Source organism: Hyla sarda, chromosome 8 (assembly GCF_029499605.1).
Source record: "Hyla sarda isolate aHylSar1 chromosome 8, aHylSar1.hap1, whole genome shotgun sequence".
In the NCBI taxonomy this organism is placed as follows: domain Eukaryota; kingdom Metazoa; phylum Chordata; class Amphibia; order Anura; family Hylidae; genus Hyla; species Hyla sarda.
Genome location: NC_079196.1, coordinates 218,358,033 through 218,377,845, shown reverse-complemented (window position 1 = coordinate 218,377,845; position 19,813 = coordinate 218,358,033). Strand labels below are relative to the sequence as shown.

Here is a 19,813-nt window from a genome sequence, read left to right as displayed (position 1 = left end):
TCTGCACGCACTTCCTGAGTTTGGTCTCCTGCCAGGACGGGAGGAGACCAAACTAACTGATTGACTTGGGGCAGGGAACGCAGGGAACAGAGCCACCTAGTGGCCCTTTTTTTCAATCACATAAAAAACATATTAAGGTTGAGACTTAACAGCAAGTAAATAGCAAATTGTCTTATAATTACATAAGGAATACTATATTAAAAGTTAAGTTGAACGGTACTCTTTAAGGTCGATGTCCCATGATGCCTTGCCCAAGCATCACATAATAAGGATGGACAGATTACAGCTTTTAGAAGACCAGAAGTCCCCAACAAAATCCTCCAAGCCTACCAAAAGTCCAGGATTAGAATTTTCCTTGTTCTACTCCAAAGGAGCAACTAAACAATGATGGTGGGCCTTGAGGACTGGGTCGGGGACCGCTGCTTTAACTGGCTCTAACATAGAGAACCCTCAAAATCAAATGTTGGGTGAGACAGGGACTTTACTGTAGGGGCTTCAGCCATTGTACAGGTGCTTCACTAAAAACACTGACCCACCAGAAAAGATGGAAAATCCAGCAAAATTGGAGCGGTCCCCAACCCAGCATTCAAGACCTACAAACAGTCCTAGATTTGAATTTTTCCTTGTTCTATTCCAATGGAGTATCTGAAAAAACCCGGAATGTTGGTGGGTCTTGAGGGCTAAGTTGAGGACCACTGGAATAAACCGCTCCCCTTGAAATTGTAGGCAGGAGGTTGATGGGAGCGTTTGAGGTGTAAGGTACTAGAGGCAGCATGTCACAGGCCATAGGTCAACACAGTACACAACACAGTACACAACACAGTACACAACACAGTACACAACACTGTACACAACACGGTACACAACACGGTACACAACACGGTACACAACACGGTACACAACACAGTACACAACACAGTACCCAACACAGTACCCAACACAGTACACAGCACAGTACACAGCACAGTACACAACACAGTACACAACACAGTACATTCAGAAGAAAGCTCAGTGAAAGCCAGTTTTCGGATATTCCTCATGAAGTGAAGGTCAGACTCCACTTCTCCAGGTACTTCATCCAGTTCCATAGCATCCTTCTATGGTTGTTAGTTTTTCTATACATTATCACCTCCCTTGGGTATGAGGTCGGGATATAAGGACGAGAGCATCACTGTTGCTTTTCCTCTACCACGTGGTATGGGGGGAGCGGTTCGGCTATCTTCTTCAGCTCTCCCATAGAGATGTATGAAGGTGGTGCACGAGGCGGCGGCCATCATGCTCTGTTCCCAGGGAGAGCCGGGGCACCATACAGGAGATCACGGGGCCCCAACGGTTGGACCTCCCTGCAATCTAAAACTTATTCCCTATCCTGGGGATTTTTATTTTTTTATTTTTTGCTTGTTTTAGGTTTTTAGACAACCCCAATAACATTTTAGCTTTTCTGTCATGACATTCTGATTTTACCTCCTAAATGTTTTGAGGTTGGCCAAAGTGGTACCAATGGGCGTTATGATCCCTCATCTTTCTCTTGGCAGCTGAAATGTCTGCAGCTACATCACATACTTCTGCTTTGGCCAAGGTGAGCCCCAATTGTACTCGCTGTCATGTCTATCGCCACCTTATGGGCAAATACACACGGATGACTTGGAATTGTGCAATTGCAGTAGCACTTCTTCTATGGAGGACCAACAATCACATGCCAGTTCGCATAATATTGCTTTGTCCAAAGTGGAGTAACGAAATGGGTCGACCCCAACGTGAGAGTTGTAGTTTCGCAACAGCTTGGGAGCCACCGTACAGAGACTTCTGGATCAGAGGAAAGGCACATCTGCTTTTGAGATGGACAACGACTGTCTGGTCAACATTTAACCCTTAGTCTTCCCCACTGAAACAAGCGCCATGCCCCTATGACTGCAATTTTCCAAATAATTCCCCCCCGAGGGGCTCTGGTCCTCACATCCTCTTCGGGTATCAGATTCCAGAACAGAACATGATCTGCTCTGGGTAAAACATGTCGCCCCCACCTTTTTCATGTTTTGCTGTTTATATGTGATCTTCATTTAACTTAATTATTTATGGAAACAATGTGGTGCTTTTTTTTTTTTTTTTTTTTTTTAACCCACCCTTACAAAAAATGTTGCCGTTTTATTATTGTCACTCCTGGCCGGACAGATATTAAAATTCTTGGTTCGTCATCAAGTGGGCATCCTTGATTTATTCCGACGGCCGTGCCAGTATCAGGCTAATGATTCTCTTGTGCTCTCATACGCTCTGCAACAATAAACCCGAAATCAGATGACTGCTCTGCTAATCCCATCCCCCCCCACCCCTCACCCAAACAATGAACGCCCTGAGCCAGCCAATGAAGTCTATGGAAATGCTCCCTGCTAAAATGGACAGTGTCAGTGATGTGAGAACTGTAACTTCACTATGTAGAACCGTGTGAAATCCTTTTATCCTACAAATAGAGGACATTACTGTATATACAAGAAATGCGGAAAGTTTTCAGAACATTAACTTTTTTTTTTTTTTACATTTGTTATGTTGCTCCTTGTGCTAAAATAAACAAAAAACTAACAAAAATTTAGTTTCCCCATCATTGTGCCCCCAATACCCCATAATGATAAAGTGAAAACAGAAAGTTAGAAATCTTTGATGATTTATTGTAAACTAAAAACTATAATTTTGCAGTGACATAAGTATTCATACCCTTTACTTTAACATGTGATATAAGTATTCATACCCTTTACACAGGACATAGGTGAAGCCCCTTTGGCAGTGATTCCGGCCTCCTGTCTTCTTGGGGATGACGATAAAAACAAGCAATCTCCAGGTAGCAGAGCAGGATCAATGGAAGCGCTGAGACCAGATAAGAAGTTAAAAGGATTTATTTCCCATAATGCAACGCGTTTCACGGTCACCTGCTTCCTCAGGCATCTTGGGGATGAGGCCACAAGGTTTACACACCTGTATTTGGGGATTATCTGCCAGTCTTCTCTGCAGATCATCTCAGGTCTGTCAGGTTGGATGGGGACGGTCGGTGGAAGCCATTTTCAGGTCTCTCCAGAGATGTTCCGTTGGATTCAGGCTCTGTCTGGCCCGCTTAAGGACATTCACAGAGTAGTCTCTAAGCCGCTCCGGTGTTGTCTTGGCTGTGTGCTTAGGGGCATTGTGGGAGATTTATCAAATCTTGTGCAGAAGAAACATTGCCCAGTTGTCCATAGCAACCAATCAGATCGCTTCTGTAACACTCACGTTTCTGAAGACAGGAGCACCAGTGGATGTGGACCCGCTGGTGCTGTGTGGCAGATGACTCGGACCGTACCAGGGAGCAGAGTGTAAGGGTCTGCTGGTTTTCACCAGAGCCCGCCGCAATGTGGGATGGACTTGCTGCGGCAGGCGGCACCCAGATTGCTACTCCTGGCATGGCTCGACCACACAGGCGACTGAGGAGATGCGAAGCACAGGAGGGATAAGACAGCTCATAGTCAGGATAGCAGAGGTTCAAGGCAGGCGGCACAGTAGCGTAGTTAGGATGTAGCACGAGGTCATTAGGCAGGCGGCAGAGGAGCAAAGTCAGGTCACAGAGCAAAGGATCAGATACACGGCAAGGCAATAACAGGAATGCTTTCTCTCAGGCTCAAAGCAACAAAGATCCGACAGGGAAGTGAGGAGGGTAGAGGAATTTATCAACGAGCCACAGGTGAATTACACTGAGCGCACTGGCTCTTTAAATCATAAAGCTCCAGCACGCACGCACGCGCGTGCCCTAGGGGCAGAGAGGCAGAGGTGGGGACAGAAGAAGTAGCAGGTGAGTGAGGGACGGGGGCTCGCATGCGGGCGCGTCCCGTGATGCGAGTCCAAGCTCCACCGACAGCAGCTGGTAACGGGACCATGAGCTCAAGGCCAGCGTGTGCGGCCGGAGCGCATAACTTAACAGCTTCTTTCATTTTTTTTCTAAGGCACTTTCAAAAATGAAAGAAGCATTCTGATTGGTTGCTATAGGCAATTGGTCAACTTTTCCTCTGCACAGGTTTTGATAATGTCTTGTTGGAAGGTGAACCTTGGACCCATTATGAGGTCCAAAGCTCTCTGGATCAAGTTGTTATTAAGGTTTACATGGCTTCACTTTAGGGATGGTACTTTGCTTCATTCAGCTTTCATTTACACCTGACCAGTTTTCTTGTCCCCCAGCATGATGCTGCCACTACCAGGCTTCACTATAGGAATGGTATTGGGCAAGTGTTGGACAGTGCCTGGTTTCCTCCAGACAAGACAGGAAACCTCATGGGAGTCCTTTTAGATGCTTTTTTTTGTTAACTCCTGGAAGCTTTCATGTTTCTTTTATGGAGTTGAGGCTTCTTTCTGCTATAAAGCCCAGATTGTGGAGGCTCCAGTGATGGTTCTGGACCTTCTGGAAGTTTCTTCCATCTCCACACAGGATCTATGGAGCTCGGCCATAGGGGCCATTGTGTTTTTTGGTCTCCTCTCTTACCAAGACCCTTCTCCCCCGATTACTTAGTTTGGTGGGGCGGCAGTGCTAGGTAGAGTCCTGGTTGTTCCTTCTTCTTCCATGTAAGAATTATGGAGACCACTGAGCTCTTGATAACTTTCAGTGCAGCTGAAATGTTTTTGTCCCCTTCCCCAGATCTGTGCCTCCGCACAATCCTGTCTCTGATTTCTTCAGGCAGTTATTTCCCCCTCATGGCTTGGTGTTTCCTTTGATATACCATCAGATGTGAGACCTTATAGACAGGGCTGTCTCCTTCCAAATATTGTCCAATCAGATGAATTTACCACAGGTGACTCCAATCAATGTGAAGAAACATCAAGAGAAATGGGAGGAGCCAGAGCTAAATATCACGTGTCATAGTAAAGGGTCTGAATAGTTGTCCACGTGAAGAATTTAGATAAGCAAATAGGGTTTAGGTAAAGAATCACGATTTAGCTAGGGTAGGGCTTGGGTAAAAGGGAAAGAATTGGCTAGGGGGTTTGTAATGGTAATGGGGCAGGAATTAGGTAAACAGACTATATTTCCGCCTTGTTTGGTATCCATTGCAGGTAGAGGAATGGTTGGGAGGGTTGCTGATGAAGCAAGCTACCTCTCAGATAGTGACAAGGGTTTATGCATGTTGTGCGCTCAGACCCTATACAGCTGCTCATGGAGGCTGTTGGTAAACTCTTAGGATACCTGCGGTACTGGGGAAGAAGAAGCTTCTTGGCCTTTTGGCTAAGATCAAGTGTAGTATCTGTTCTTATCAGTTTCATGCCGGTGGCAGTCAATGCCGGTTGGGAGCTGGTGAGGATTGGTGCTGCATGGTAGGGGGCAGGTGTACCGGGGCATTCCGGGGCTGATTCTGAGGTATCGGCTCGACAGCTGCCCCGATGTGACCTGTTTCCTCCGGGTCTCGCCATGAGGCTGAGAGGTTCTAGAGCCGAGGTACTTTAGTGCCTCGGGGAGGGGTGACCCAGAGGTGCCGAAACTCACTGGGAGTATTGGCTTACTGAGTGGAAGCACGGCACCATGAACACTTCACCTTGTTGCACTCACCTCTTGATTCCCGGCCTTCTGGCTAGGATCAGAGAAATTTTTATAGATCCGTACGGATGTCCGGGCAGTATACCTGCACACATTCACTTATTTATTTTTTTGTTACTGTGTCACTTTTTACGTGTTGTGTGTTCACAGGATTGTTAGTATGCGGTAGCCCTTCTGGGTGTCCCTCCTAGTGGTCTAGGGGAGGTGTGTGTGGCCATCAGGTTCCTTACCTCCCTGCAAAAACCCCGGGTACTCCTGCATGGGCAGAGTACCAACCATTATCGCTCTGCGGGGCCGGGAGCATTTGTGGTCCCTTAGTAGCTTCGGCGAAAAGGGACATCGAACCTGGAACCTCGCAGGTACATTTTGATCTGGAGGCGAAGGGTAAGGTTTGTTGGGGGGCCTCTCTCCTATCGGAGAAGGGCTTGCGATAGACCGCATCCTTTGTTCACATTTTTTTTTAGTGTAACACATTTGCACGTTTTCTTGCACTTTGGGTGATTCGAGAGCACATTCCTCGGCTTTTAGATAAAAATTGGGGAAGAAGAAGACTCCCTATAGTGTTCTCAGGCACCAAGATGCACTGGGCTAAAGATCCAGGGAATGTGCCACTTTGGTAACAAGTCCATAATGGTCTGAAGAATTATTGGGTAACAAGTCAAGAATGGTCTGAAGACTTGAAGGCACCCTGTGCTATCATAAAGCATGTTTTCTGCCCTAGAGGCCTATGGAACTACTGTTTGGGTATACAGCAAGCTTTAAGTGCGGTATTATGGATATGGCCAAATGCATGAGGACTTATGGTCACTCATTTCTCCGACTGTATTACACGGCTATACAAAGAGAACATGGCAGACTCTAAGGTGATAAAAAAAATTTTGTTTTATTTTTAACATTCGTATCCCAGTATATGGAGAAAAAAAAAACAGGACATAAAGCTGAGCGTTCAGAAGAGAAATGTAATAATATTTCTCATCGCTTCTATCAGTTGGCACCGACAAACACTGTTGGCAAGAGATTGGCGTGTTTTTAAGAAAACATTGGAAATCGTGCCAAGGAGGTCAGTCCTATCAATTCTCATCATCGGTGTAGACTGGAGACCAATGAATCACTGGTGTAATAATGTAGATGGATTTCATCTGTGATCAGGTCGGTATAGGATTCGGTGGTGGAGCTTGGTGCAATGTCCACCTATGTATTAGTGCCCTATGACCGCAGGGGTGTCCCAAATTGTAATCATATAACCAACAACTATGTCCGTACAGTATGTGACATTGGTGTGTGCAGACAGCTGCTGCTCGGCTCATGAGTAATGCCGCCTCTTGGCAGCTCTCTGCGGCATCTGTCGACTGGCGATGGGGTCCTGACATGAGAGATTTACATGTTTTGAGAGAATAAATAATTTGAGAAATGTGAAAGGCGATCATGAATCATGGCAATTATTGGGAGCCGCGATGCAGAACCTAAATACCACGACTACTCCCTCTGCTTATCCTGGAATTACCCAATTTTCTTTTACCAAAACAAGCTGCCCTCTGTTGTCTGAGACTTCAAGAACATGGCGGCTTTCTTTCTGCAACTGCGCCACTCTAGACCTTAGCTGAGGGTGGTACTGCAGCTCGGCTATAGTTATGTCAATCTGCAATACCAGACACCACCCATGAAGATGTATGGTGCGATTTTGGAACGTGGTTGTCATGTTTTTCTTATCCTGGAAAACTCCTAAAGAGTTCACGAGATCTCGGGGCCCTAAGTGCATTTTTGGGGATTGCTTAGGAAACCCTCTAGGCCAGAGGTCCCCAACCCGGTTCTCAAGCCCCCCTAGTTTAGGATTTGAATGTTCTATTGCAATGGATGGAATATTGGTGGTTCTTGATGTCTGGGTCTGTGGACCCCCGTTCGAGAACAATGTTTCCCAATTTGTGGCTTTCCAGCTGTTGCAAAACTACAACCCCCTTCATACCCTGGGAATGAAAAAGCTGGTGGGCCCAAGTTTGGGCAACACTACTCTAGGTCAGAATTTTTAAGAATACCTTAAAGGGGCTATCCAGGATTAGGAAAGCAGAGCTGACTTCTTCCAAAAACAGTGCCACGCCTGTCCTCAGGTTGCGTGCGGTATTGCAGCTCAGTTCCATTGAAGAGAATGGAGCCAAGATGTAATACAACACACAACCTGAGTACAAGGGTGGCTGTGTTTTTCTGTTCCTGGACGACCCCTTTAACCTTATTTAGCCTATGTATGTATCCTTAACATTCCGAAAAATACCTTTTCTGGGTATACTCCATTTATTTCACTCTTTTGTAACAGTCGAGACCTTTTTTTCACATTCCTATGATGTAAATCTAGATCCCCATATAAAGACCGGTGTTTTATCCCGTGTCTCATATTACGCAGGTTGAAATTTTTTGGAAGACGACTTTTCTGTTGATGTCAAAAAAATAGAAGGAAAGGAAAAATGTGAAATCTCATAGTGTCATTCCAACAGACCACTGGGGATTCTCAATGTCTTTCAAGGTTTTAACCGTAGGAAAAAAATGTGACGGTGAGCTATTGGGCAATTGGGTCTGGAGGATACAGTGTCTGAACTGTAGATCTGTAAAAACAAGAACTTAGAAACTCATATTTTTGACTTTTGGGGGAGAATATTGCTTCTTGGCAGATTGTTTCTACCATATCCATAATTGTTCGGTATATTAAGGCTCAAAACGAAAAGATTAATATGGTCCCCAACAGGACAATGAACCTGGATCATAGGTATCCAACCATATCCAGTCAGTTCCTCTACCGATATGTAGGATGTTCTAGCATGAGCTTATTGGAGTGGAGTCTCCACTGGTTAGTATCCATTAACTATGGCTGGCTTTAGCTCAACACGTTTGTGGTAAGGGCCATTTTGATCATACATATGGGCCAATGGACTGTCCAGATAATAGTGGATGTTGGCTATCCAGCTGTGTCCAGTCTTCTTCACCTTGAGTAACCTATCTGCTGGGGTCGATAGACATTTTAAACTAGAAGGCTCCTTGGTTTAGAATGCTGAAAACCAAATTGTGGAAATAAATCTACACGGGAATACAGGACTATGGTGGGGTTTTTCTCAAATCCTACAGATGGACTTACAACCAGTCCATCATCTTGCCAGTGCCAAGACATCAAACTGTTCTATAGACTTTAAGTAAATTTGGTCAGAAGATGACCTCTAAAGATGATGTGGTCCACCCTGGTCTCTATGGTCCACACCAACTGGATAGCTCCTAAAAAGAAAAACCCTTCTTAATCTGAACCTTGTGAGTGTCTTATGATACAGGACTATATAATTCTTCTTTTGTTGACCTACTTGTCTTGCTTCTTCGCCTAAGGTGATGTCTTCACATTCTTGTGTTTTCTGTTTTTTACTTCTGTGTGTTCTTTTATGCTGGTGGATATGGGTGGGATATGAATGATGAGTTTTCGAGCAGATGCTGCTGGAAACGAGAGAAATGTATTTTTAGTTCAGATGCCAGGTATTATATATCTCAATGTAACTTTCGAGAAGATCCACCTCCCATTGGTCAGGTCTTTGTCACAGACAGCTCTGGGTGCTGCTGTTGGATGTACTGCATGTAGAGGTCATATGCAGCCAACACACATCTGTTCCTGTTGATATCCCTAAGTTAGGGATGGGGGGGGGGGGGCGGGGTAAGCATATATTAATCCAGATCTACTGGTCTTACTCTTAGACTAATGTGGTGTGTGTGTTGGTTTAGTAGGACTCAGAGTCTCTAATGCTTTGGGTAGTGTGAGTGATCCTTGGCTCCCAGTCTGGAGGACTCTGCAAAACCACCTACTACATAGTCACCCATAGGTTTAAAGGGGGACTCCGGTACATTACATTATACATTTCTTATCGCTGCGGGTCCGACAGCTGGGACCCCCCCATGATCTCCTAACGACCTCCACTCCGTATCGTATTACTGTCGACCACCGCACAGAGAGGTGGTCAACATCCCCCCCCCCCCCCCTACATGTATCTCTATAGGAAAGACGAAGATACTCAAGCGCTGTATCTCCGGTTCTTCAACAGCCGCTCTGAGCGAGAGGAGCAGCAATGTTCTGAAAATAAAGCCTCAGATTACCAGGGCGCTGAGCATGAGATCGGCGGCGGGGGACACATCGGTCAGACCCCCCACAATCACACTCTTATCCCCTATACTCTACATGGGAGATAAGCTGTAATGTACCAGTCTCCTTATAAATTGGTATTGTGTACTACCACAATTCCCCAGCAGTGGCCGCTGCAGTAGATATGTGGCGCCACCTGCAGCTTTCCTTGGCCATAACAGCTGCCAGAATTGTGTTCTGCCAGACCTGAGTGGCAGCTGAAATGGAATATTCTGAAAGGCGTAAGCATAGCTACTTTTTTTTTTCCCCCTTAAAGTAATTTCTGTAGATTTGAAAGGGTATTCCCATCTCGGCATGTTACCCTCTATTGAGAGGACCCTGAATGATCTGTAGGAAGGAGGTGAAATGTCAACGAGAACAGACGGAGTGTGTACTATGCTGACCAGGCGCTATGCTCCATTCTACAGATCGGTGGAGTCCCACCAGTCAGACCCCCCCCCCCCCACCCCCCTCCACTGGTCCTCAAATGGGAATACCCCTTTAACACTATATATTTATGAAGCATGTTATATACATAAGCACTGTATGTATATGAAGAGAAAAGTGAAGTGAATTGGAATAGTTAAACGTATTTATCGAACAAGACGTGATCTGTAAGCCACAGCTGCATCCATGGGGGTCTCCTCGGGTAGATCCTTTGATCTCTTCATTCCCGTTTCGGATTCTTTATGCACGACCTCCCTCCGCCAAACCTTCATGTACCCAGCAGGGGGATTCTCACGGAGAAGTGTTTTGGAATATTACACGTTTTCCGCTGATGTCCGCTTTTACCCATTAACTGTTTTGGTGCCAGACCAGAATCGATATGAAGGCCCCTATAAGCCAGACCAGTGTTTCCAAAGCAAGGTGCCTCCAGCTGTGGCAAAACTACAACTCCCAGCATGCCCGGACAGCCGAAGGCTGTCCGGGCATGCTGGGAGTTGTAGTTTTGCCACAGCTGGAGGCACCCTGGGTGGGAAACACTGAGCCAGACTGTTATTGGCCTACAAAATGTGCCCCCCCCCCCACTCCTTTTCTTCTAATATGAAAACTTGGAGTATAATATGATAATTTAGAGACTTTGGTCAGGTAACTCAAGTTTCGGGGAGATGCGGGGTGACCCCCGCTGACAAATAAATAACTTCATTTAAAATATGCATTCTCTACAAACAGCAGATAATATATCCCCCCCCAGGTCCAGAGAATCAGGAACAGAAGAGGAAACGTTTCGTAAAGCGCGACGGTCATGAGTTTTTCGTCCCCCCCCCCCAGACTACTTCAATGTTGTTAAAGATGTCCATAATGTGGGTGTAACCATACTGTTATCGCTTTTCCTACCTTCTTATAAAATACATTTATCCAGCAGTCAGGCACAGATGGATAGGCGTGGCTTGGGGTTCGCAAAACCCCGCCGCCGCCGCCACGACTATCCTCATCTTTCGGCACTGGGACCGCTGTGTAGTAGAACGCAGCGCATGCGCGCCCCTCCTTTCCTCTAGTACTGCACCTGCGCAGTGAGCGCATAGGCAGCGGGAGCGAGCGGGAGCTCTGCCAATGCAGGGCGGTGGCGCGCGCGCGCTCATCAGGAGGGGCGCATGCGCTGTGGATGCGCTGTGTCTTACTAAACAGCGATCCCAGAGCTGAAAGGAGAGGATAGGCATGGCTGGGCTTGGCGAACCCCAAGCCACGCCTATCCATCTATGCTGGATGAATGTATTTTTATAAAAGGAGGTGAAAGCCATAAGGGTATGGTTACACTCACATTATGGACATATCTAACGACACTGTAATAGTCTGGGGGACTAAAAACTCATGACCGTTGCGCTTTAAAGAAAAATGTCCCTTTTTGTATACAGCGGAGGAGATTTGATGCTGAATTGCCCATAGCAACCAATCAGATCGCTACTTTCACTTTTCACAGGCCTTTCTTTGTTTTTAAATGAAAGAAGAAATCTGATTGGTTGCTATGGGCAACTTGGCAACTTTTCCCCTGGACAGGTTTTGAGAAATCTCCCCCAGTATCTCTTATATGGGAGATAATGTATATAATGAGGTGTGGACTCACTGTGGTACTGGTAGAGTAATAGTGTAGGGTCTGGGGGTATTAACCCTTGAATGTCGTGACGCCAGGGTGAGGTCTCCTCAATAGTAATGTTCCTACCGCCAGCCGTCCCACAAACGGCAGGGAGAAATAACGGAATGTCCACAGCAGATTTTATGAAGTAAACTGAAGAAACTTTATTTGCAGATTTTATGCAACGGTATTGAACAGAACAGTCTCTTGAGAGTGAACCGGGATACAGGTTCCTCACAGGTTTGCTGGGACTTGGAAGCAATGAGCTTTTGATGGAGGCCAATGTGCTACTATTTTAGAATATTTGAGCTGATAGTAGTCACACAGGATTCAGTAGCTTGAGCTTTGAGTAACTCACGTTTTGTGGCTGCAGGTTCTTAGGCTTTGGGCCTAGATGAATTGAATTGATGCTGACAGGGGCGGACTGACACCACTCAGGGCCCCCGGACCAAATAAAGCAAGGGCCCCCAGCAAGACTCCACCCCTGGCCCCACCCCTGCCCTGCTCAGTATGTACATGAATATTTGCCATAGAATAGGGGGTGCAGTGCACTTGAGGCTATGGTGTACTTTGAGGGATGGCAATGCCAATAACCTTAACTACACCAAGCGCTTAAAAACACTGAACTATACTCCTCCTTTTTGTGCCAACTTGGGATCTCTGTCTGCCATACCCAGTCCAACTTGGCTCCAGCCTTCACTCACCTTAACCCCTTAACGACGCAGGACGTATATTTAAGTCCTGCGCCGGCTCCCGCGATATGAAGCGGGATCGCGCCGCGATCCTGCATCATATCGCGTCGGTCTCGGCGCTCATCAACGGCCGGGACCCACGGCTAATACCACACATCGCCGATCGCGGCGATGTGCGGTATTAACCCTTTAGAAGCGGCGGTCAAAGCTGACCGCCGCTTCTAAAGTGAAACTGAAAGTGACCCGGCTGCTCAGTCGGGCTGTTCGGGACTGCCGCGGTGAAATCGCGCCGTCCCGAACAGCTGACCGGACAACGGGAGGGCCCTTACCTGCCTCCTCGGTGTCCGATCGACAAATGACTGCTCCGTGCCTTAGATCCAGGCAGGAGCAGTCAAGCGCCGATAACACTGATCACAGGCGTGTTAATACACACCTGTGATCTGTGTAAAAGATCAGTGTGGGCAGTGTTATAGGTCCCTATGGGACCTATAACACTGCAAAAAAAATGTAAAAAAAAAGTGTTAATAAAGGTCATTTAACCTCTTCACTAATAAAAGTTTGAATCACCCCCCTTTTCCCATAAAAATAAATAAAACAGTGTAAAAAAAATAAATAAATAAACATGTGGTATCGCCGCGTGCGTAAATGTCCGAACTATAAAAATATATCATTAATTAAACCGCACGGTCAATGGCGTACGCGCAAAAAAATTCCAAAGTCCAAAAAAGCGTATTTTCGTCACTTTTTATACCATTAAAAAAATGAATAAAAAGTGATAAAAAAGTCCGATCAAAACTAAAATCATACCTATATAAGTAGGGGATCATTTTAACCGTATGGACCTACAGAATAATAAGGTGTCATTTTTACCTAAATATGCACTGCGTAGAAACGGAAGCCCCCAAAAGTTACAAAATGGCGTTTTTTTTTTCGATTTTTTTTCGCACAATGATTTTTTTTCCGTTTCACCGTGCATTTTTGGGTAAAATGACTAATGTCACTGCAAAGTAAAATTGGCGACGCAAAAAATAAGCCATAATATGGATTTTTAGGTGGAAAATTGAAAGGGTTATGATTTTTAAAAGGTAAGGAGGAAAAAACGAAAGTGCAAAAACGGAAAAACCCTGAGTCCTTAAGGGGTTAAAGAGGTACTACAGTGGAAATCATATTTTTAAATCAACTGGTGCCAGAAAGTTAAACAGATTTGTAAATTACTTCTATTAAAAAAAATCTTATTCCTACCAGTACTTATTAGCGGCTGCATACTTCAGAGGAAATTCTTTTCTTTTTGTATTTTTTTTTTCTGTCACGACCACAGTGCTCTCTGCTGACACCTCTGTCCATTTTAGGAAATGTCCAGAGCAGCATATGTTTGCTATGGGGAATTTCTCCTGCTTTGGACAGTTCCTAAAATGGACAGAGATGTCAGCAGAGAGCACTGTGGTCGTGACAGAAGAGAAATCCAAAAAGAAAAGAATTTCCTCTGTAGTATACAGCCGCTAATAAGGAAGGATTAAGATTTTTTTATAGAAGTAATTTACAAATCTGTTTAACTTTCTAGCACCAGTTGATTTAAAAAAAAAAAAAAGTTTTTCACAGGAGTACCTACCTGCCTTTCACCGCTCACTACATGATGGCACAGTCAGATATATAACTCATCTCTGACATCATATAGTGAGCGGTGAAAGGTAGGTAGAAAATAGCAACTAGTCCATTTATAAGCCAAACACTTTACCTTTGTTGCCCCCTGCTTGGGTGAGGCTGAGGCCTCTAAGATTTATTACAGAAATAGCACAGCAGCACAGAGTATTTCTGGAGGGAACTGTCGTGAGGCAGACTGTCTGAAATACTCTGTGCTGCTGGGAAGTATACTCCTCCCTACATGATGGCACAGTCTGAGATATAAGTTGTATATGTGAAATATAACTTCTATCTCTGACTGTACCATCATGTAGGGGGGAGGTGAAAGGAAGGTAGAAGATGGAGTAGGCTTCCCCGCAGCACAGAGTATTTCTGGCAGACAGTCTGCCTCACGACAGTTCCCTCCAGAAATACTCTGTGCTGCTGTGCTATTTCTTTAAGAAATCTTAGAGGCCTCAGCGTCACCCGAGCAGGGGGTGGGAAAAGGGCCACAATACACAAAATGCACTATATCTATTTAGCTGTAGATTAAAGTGCTGCTTTATACAGCAACTCACAAATGACGTCTTCTCTAATCAGCCTTGTTCCCTTCTCTTCTCCATCTGGTCTGCGCCATCATGACAATTTCTTCCAGCCACAATTCTTCACCATTAAATCGGCAAAACAAATCTATTAGGCTCCACACTTTATTTCCATGGGTGACAGAGGGGTGTAGAGGAGTGTACATGGGTGACAGAGGGGTGTAGAGGAGTGTACATGGGTGACAGAGGGGTGTAGAGGAGTGTACATGGGTGACAGGGGGTGTAGAGGAGTGTACATGGGTGGCAGAGGGGTGTAGAGGAGTGTACATGGGTGACAGAGGGGTGTAGAGGAGTGTACATGGGTGACAGAGGGGTGTAGAGGAGTGTACATGGGTGACAGAGGGGTGTAGAGGAGTGTACATGGGTGACAGAGGGGTGTAGAGGAGTGTACATGGGTGACAGAGGGGTGTAGAGGAGTGTACATGGGTGGCAGAGGGGTGTAGAGGAGTGTACATGGGTGACAGGGGGTGTAGAGGAGCGTACATGGGTGGCAGAGGAGTGTACATGGGTGACAGAGGGGTGTAGAGGAGTGTACATGGGTGACAGAGGGGTGTACATGGGTGACAGAGGGGTGTAGAGGAGTGTACATGGGTGACAGAGGGGTGTAGAGGAGTGTACATGGGTGACAGAGGGGTGTAGAGGAGTGTACATGGGTGACAGGGGGTGTAGAGGAGCGTACATGGGTGGCAGAGGGGTGTAGAGGAGCGTACATGGGTGACAGGGGGGTGTAGAGGAGTGTACATGGGTGGCAGAGGGGTGTAGAGGAGTGTACATGGGTGACAGAGGGGTGTAGAGGAGTGTACAGAGGGGTGTAGAGGAGTGTACATGGGTGGCAGAGGGGTGTAGAGGAGTGTACATGGGTGACAGAGGGGTGTAGAGGAGTGTACATGGGTGACAGGGGGGTGTAGAGGAGTGTACATTGATGACAGGGGTGTAGAGGAGTGTACATGGGTGGGAGAGGGGTGTAGAGGAGTGTACATGGGTGACAGATGGGTGTAAAGGAGTGTACATGGGTGACAGAGGGGTGTAGAGGAGTGTACATGGGTGGCAGAGGGGTGTAGAGGAGTGTACATGGGTGACAGGGAGTGTAGGGGGTGGCAGAGGGGTGTACATGTGTGATAGAGGTGTAGAGGAGTGTACATGGGTGCTAGAGGGGTGTAGAAGAGTGAACATGGGTGACAAGGGGCGTAGGGGGTTACAGAGGGGTGGACAGGCCTGACAAGGTGGTAACAGAGGGGAGGATAGGGGTGACAAAGGGACAGAGGGGTGAATAGGGGATGGACATGGGTGACAAGGATATGGTCAGGGGTGGACAATGGAGAGTGAACATCATGGGTGACAGGGGGATGGACAGGAGTGACAGAGAGGTGGACAGGGGTGACAAAGGGACAGAGGGATGAATAGGGGGTGGACATGGGTGACAGAGGGGTAGATTAGGGGGTGATCATGGGTGACAGAGGGGTAGACAGGGGGGGGGGGGAGGTCAGAGGGTTGCCCAGGGGGGACATGGGTGACAGGGGGGATGGACAAGGATGACAGGGGGGATGGACAAGGATGACAAGGGGGTTAAAGGGGTGAATAAGGCTGTGGACATGGGTGACGGGTAGATTGGAGGGTGGACATGGGTGACAGGGGTGAACAGGGGTGACAGGGGGTCAGAGGTGTGGACAGGTGTGACAAGAGGGTAACATAGGGGTGGACAGGGGTCACAAAGGGACAGAGAGGTGAATAAGGGGGTGGACAGGAGTGACAGAGGGATGGACAGGGGTGTCCAAGGTGGACATGGATGACAGGGGGGGTGGAAATGGGAGGGGGGGTGAACAGGTATGACGGGGGGGGGGGGAAAGGATGACAAGGGGGTAAAAGAGGGGTGACAAAAGGGACAGCGGGGTGAATGGGAGATGGACATGGGTGACAGGGTAGACTGGGGCTGGACAGGGGAGGTGGTGAACATGGGTGACAGGGTGGACAAGGCGGACATGAATGAAAGGAGGGTGGACATGTGGACATGAATGACAGGCGGGTAACAGAGGGGTGGAAAGGGTACAGTACCTTAAGCAAGCCAGCACAGGGCGCAGCTTGCAATTCCACAGCATCTTCGGCACCATTTTCGGCTTACTGTGCCGGAGGGGGACGCAGGGGGGAGCTGAGGACGCAGTACGCTTCCCTTCCCCCCTCCGGCGCTGTGAGTCACAGGCGCACAGGCTGGGGCAGGAAATTATTATTTTTTTAATTAATTCACGCCAAAATCCCGCGGCATCGGGGGAGCACAGCTTGATCTAGGGGGGCTGTGGTCCCCTCTCGCCCCCCCCCCCTAGCGACGCCACTGGTTCTCCGGGGGGCAGGCCCGCTGGCTAAATCACAGACGTAGCGGTGCGGGGCCCGGATGTCACGGGAAATTTTTATATATATATATTTTCTTTTTTATTTAAAGGGACAGGGGTGAACAGCGGGCCCTCTTCCCGGCCGGGCCTTAGGACGACGGCCGATTGGACTACCCTGTCAGTCCGCCCCTGGGTGCTGATGAGATTTGTGCTGCTTGATAGTCCGGCAGGAAGAGCAGGAACGAAGAGAGTTGCTTGCTATGTAGCCAGGAAATAAGAAAGTGAATTGATTGACTACAGCCATTAATATAATAAGGGTCTGGACTAAGCTCATTGGTCAACAAACCTGTAAGTTATGAACCCAGTGAACTCTGGGTACATCACAAGACCTCCAAAGGTCCTTAAGCATTTTATACATTACAACGGTGTATCACGTGACCACTAAGGTCCTATACATATATTTCCTATACATTAAATTAATATGTACACACTTAAGAGGACTAGGGGTAAGCCCTAAAGGAGAGCAGGAGAGCTCTATAGACATGGAGGGACTCTAGCTGTGGGGACCGTGGACAAAGGACACCACATCACTTATGGGAGATACTGTATATAATGTGAGGGGTGGAGTCACTTATGGGATATACTGTATATAATGTGAGGGGTGGAGTCACTTATGGGATATACTGTATATAATGTGAGGGGTGGAGTCACTTATGGGATATACTGTATATAATGTGAGGGGTGGAGTCACTTATGGGATATACTGTATATATAATGTGAGGGGTGGACTCACTTATGGGATATACTGTATATATAATGTGAGGGATGGACTCACTTATGGGATATACTGTATATAATGTGAGGGGTGGACTCACTTATGGGATATACTGTATATATAATGTGAGGGGTGGAGTCACTTATGGGATATACTGTATATATAATGTGAGGGGTGGAGTCACTTATGGGATATACTGTATATATAATGTGAGGGGTGGAGTCACTTATGGGATATACTGTATATATAATGTGAGGGGTGGAGTCACTTATGGGATATACTGTATATATAATGTGAGGGGTGGAGTCACTTATGGGATATACTGTATATATAATGTGAGGGGTGGACTCACTTATGGGATATACTGTATATAATGTGAGGGGTGGAGTCACTTATGGGATATACTGTATATATAATGTGAGGGGTGGACTCACTTATGTGATATACTGTATATATATAATGTGAGGGGTGGAGTCACTTATGGGATATACTGTATATAATGTGAGAGGTGGACTCACTTATGGGATATACTGTATATAATGTGAGGGGTGGACTCACTTATGGGATATACTGTATATAATGTGAGGGGTGGAGTCACTTATTGGATATACTGTATATATAATGTGAGGGGTGGAGTCACTTATGGGAGATACTGTATATATAATGTGAGGGGTGGAGTCACTTATGGGATATACTGTATATATGTGAGGGGTGTACTCACCTATGGGATATACTGTATATATAATGTAAGGGGCGGAGTCACTTATGGGATATACTGTATATATAATGTGAGGGGTGGACTCACTTATGGGATATACTGTATATATAATGTGAGGGGTGGACTCACTTATGGGATATACTGTATATATAATGTGAGGGGTGGAGTCACTTATGGGATATACTGTATATATAATGTGAGGGGTGGAGTCACTTATGGGATATACTGTATATATAATGTGAGGGGTGGAGTCACTTATGGGATATACTGTATATATAATGTGAGGGGTTGACTCACTTATGGGAAATACTGTATATATAATGTGAGGGGTTGACTCACTTATGGGATATACTGTATATATAATGTGAGGGGTGGACTCACTTAAGGGATATACTGTATATATAATGTGAGGGGTGGAGTCACTTATGGGATATACTGTATATATAATGTGAGAGGTGGACTCTCTTATGGGATATACTGTATATAATGTGAGGGGTGGACTCACTTATGGGATATACTGTATATATAATGTGAGGGGTGGACTCACTTATGGGATATACTGTATATATAATGTGAGGGGTGGACTCACTTATGGGAGATACAGTATATATAATGTGAGGGGTGGACTCACTTATGGGAGATACAGTATATATAATGTGAGGGGTGGACTCACTTATGGGAGATACTGTATATATAATGTGAGGGGTGGAGTCACTTATGGGATATACTGTATATATAATGTGAGGGGTGGACTCACTTATGGGATATACTGTATATATAATGTGAGGGGTGGACTCACTTATGGGATATACTGTATATATAATGTGAGGGGTGGAGTCACTTATGGGATATACTGTGTATATATATATATATAATGTGAGGGGTGGAGTCACTTATGGGATATACTGTATATATAATGTGAGGGGTGGAGTCACTTATGGGATATACTGTATATATAATGTGAGGGGTGGACTCACTTATGGGATATACTGTATATATAATGTGAGGGGTGGACTCACTTATGGGATATACTGTATATATAATGTGAGGGGTGGAGTCACTTATGGGAGATACTGTATATATAATGTGAGGGGTGGACTCACTTATGGGAGATACTGTATATATAATGTGAGGGGTGGAGTCACTTATGGGATATACTGTATATATAATGTGAGGGGTGGAGTCACTTATGGGAGATACTGTATATATAATGTGAGGGGTGGACTCACTTATGGGATATACTGTATATAATGTGAGGGGTGGACTCACTTATGGGATATACTGTATATATAATGTGAGGGGTGGAGTCACTTATGGGATATACTGTA

The 19,813-nt window shown here is 46.1% G+C and overlaps 1 protein-coding gene and 1 non-coding gene across 3 annotated transcripts in view; both read left to right on the top strand.

Annotated features, from left to right (window-relative positions):
- The window catches only part of LOC130285535 (rho GDP-dissociation inhibitor 2-like), a 150,190-nt gene that overhangs the window by 61,142 nt on the left and 69,235 nt on the right, over positions 1 to 19,813 (top strand). The window lies entirely within an intron of this gene.
- On the top strand, positions 5,211 to 5,397 carry LOC130290056 (U2 spliceosomal RNA). Its single transcript, XR_008847498.1, has one exon. It is a non-coding gene; the product is annotated as a U2 spliceosomal RNA (small nuclear RNA).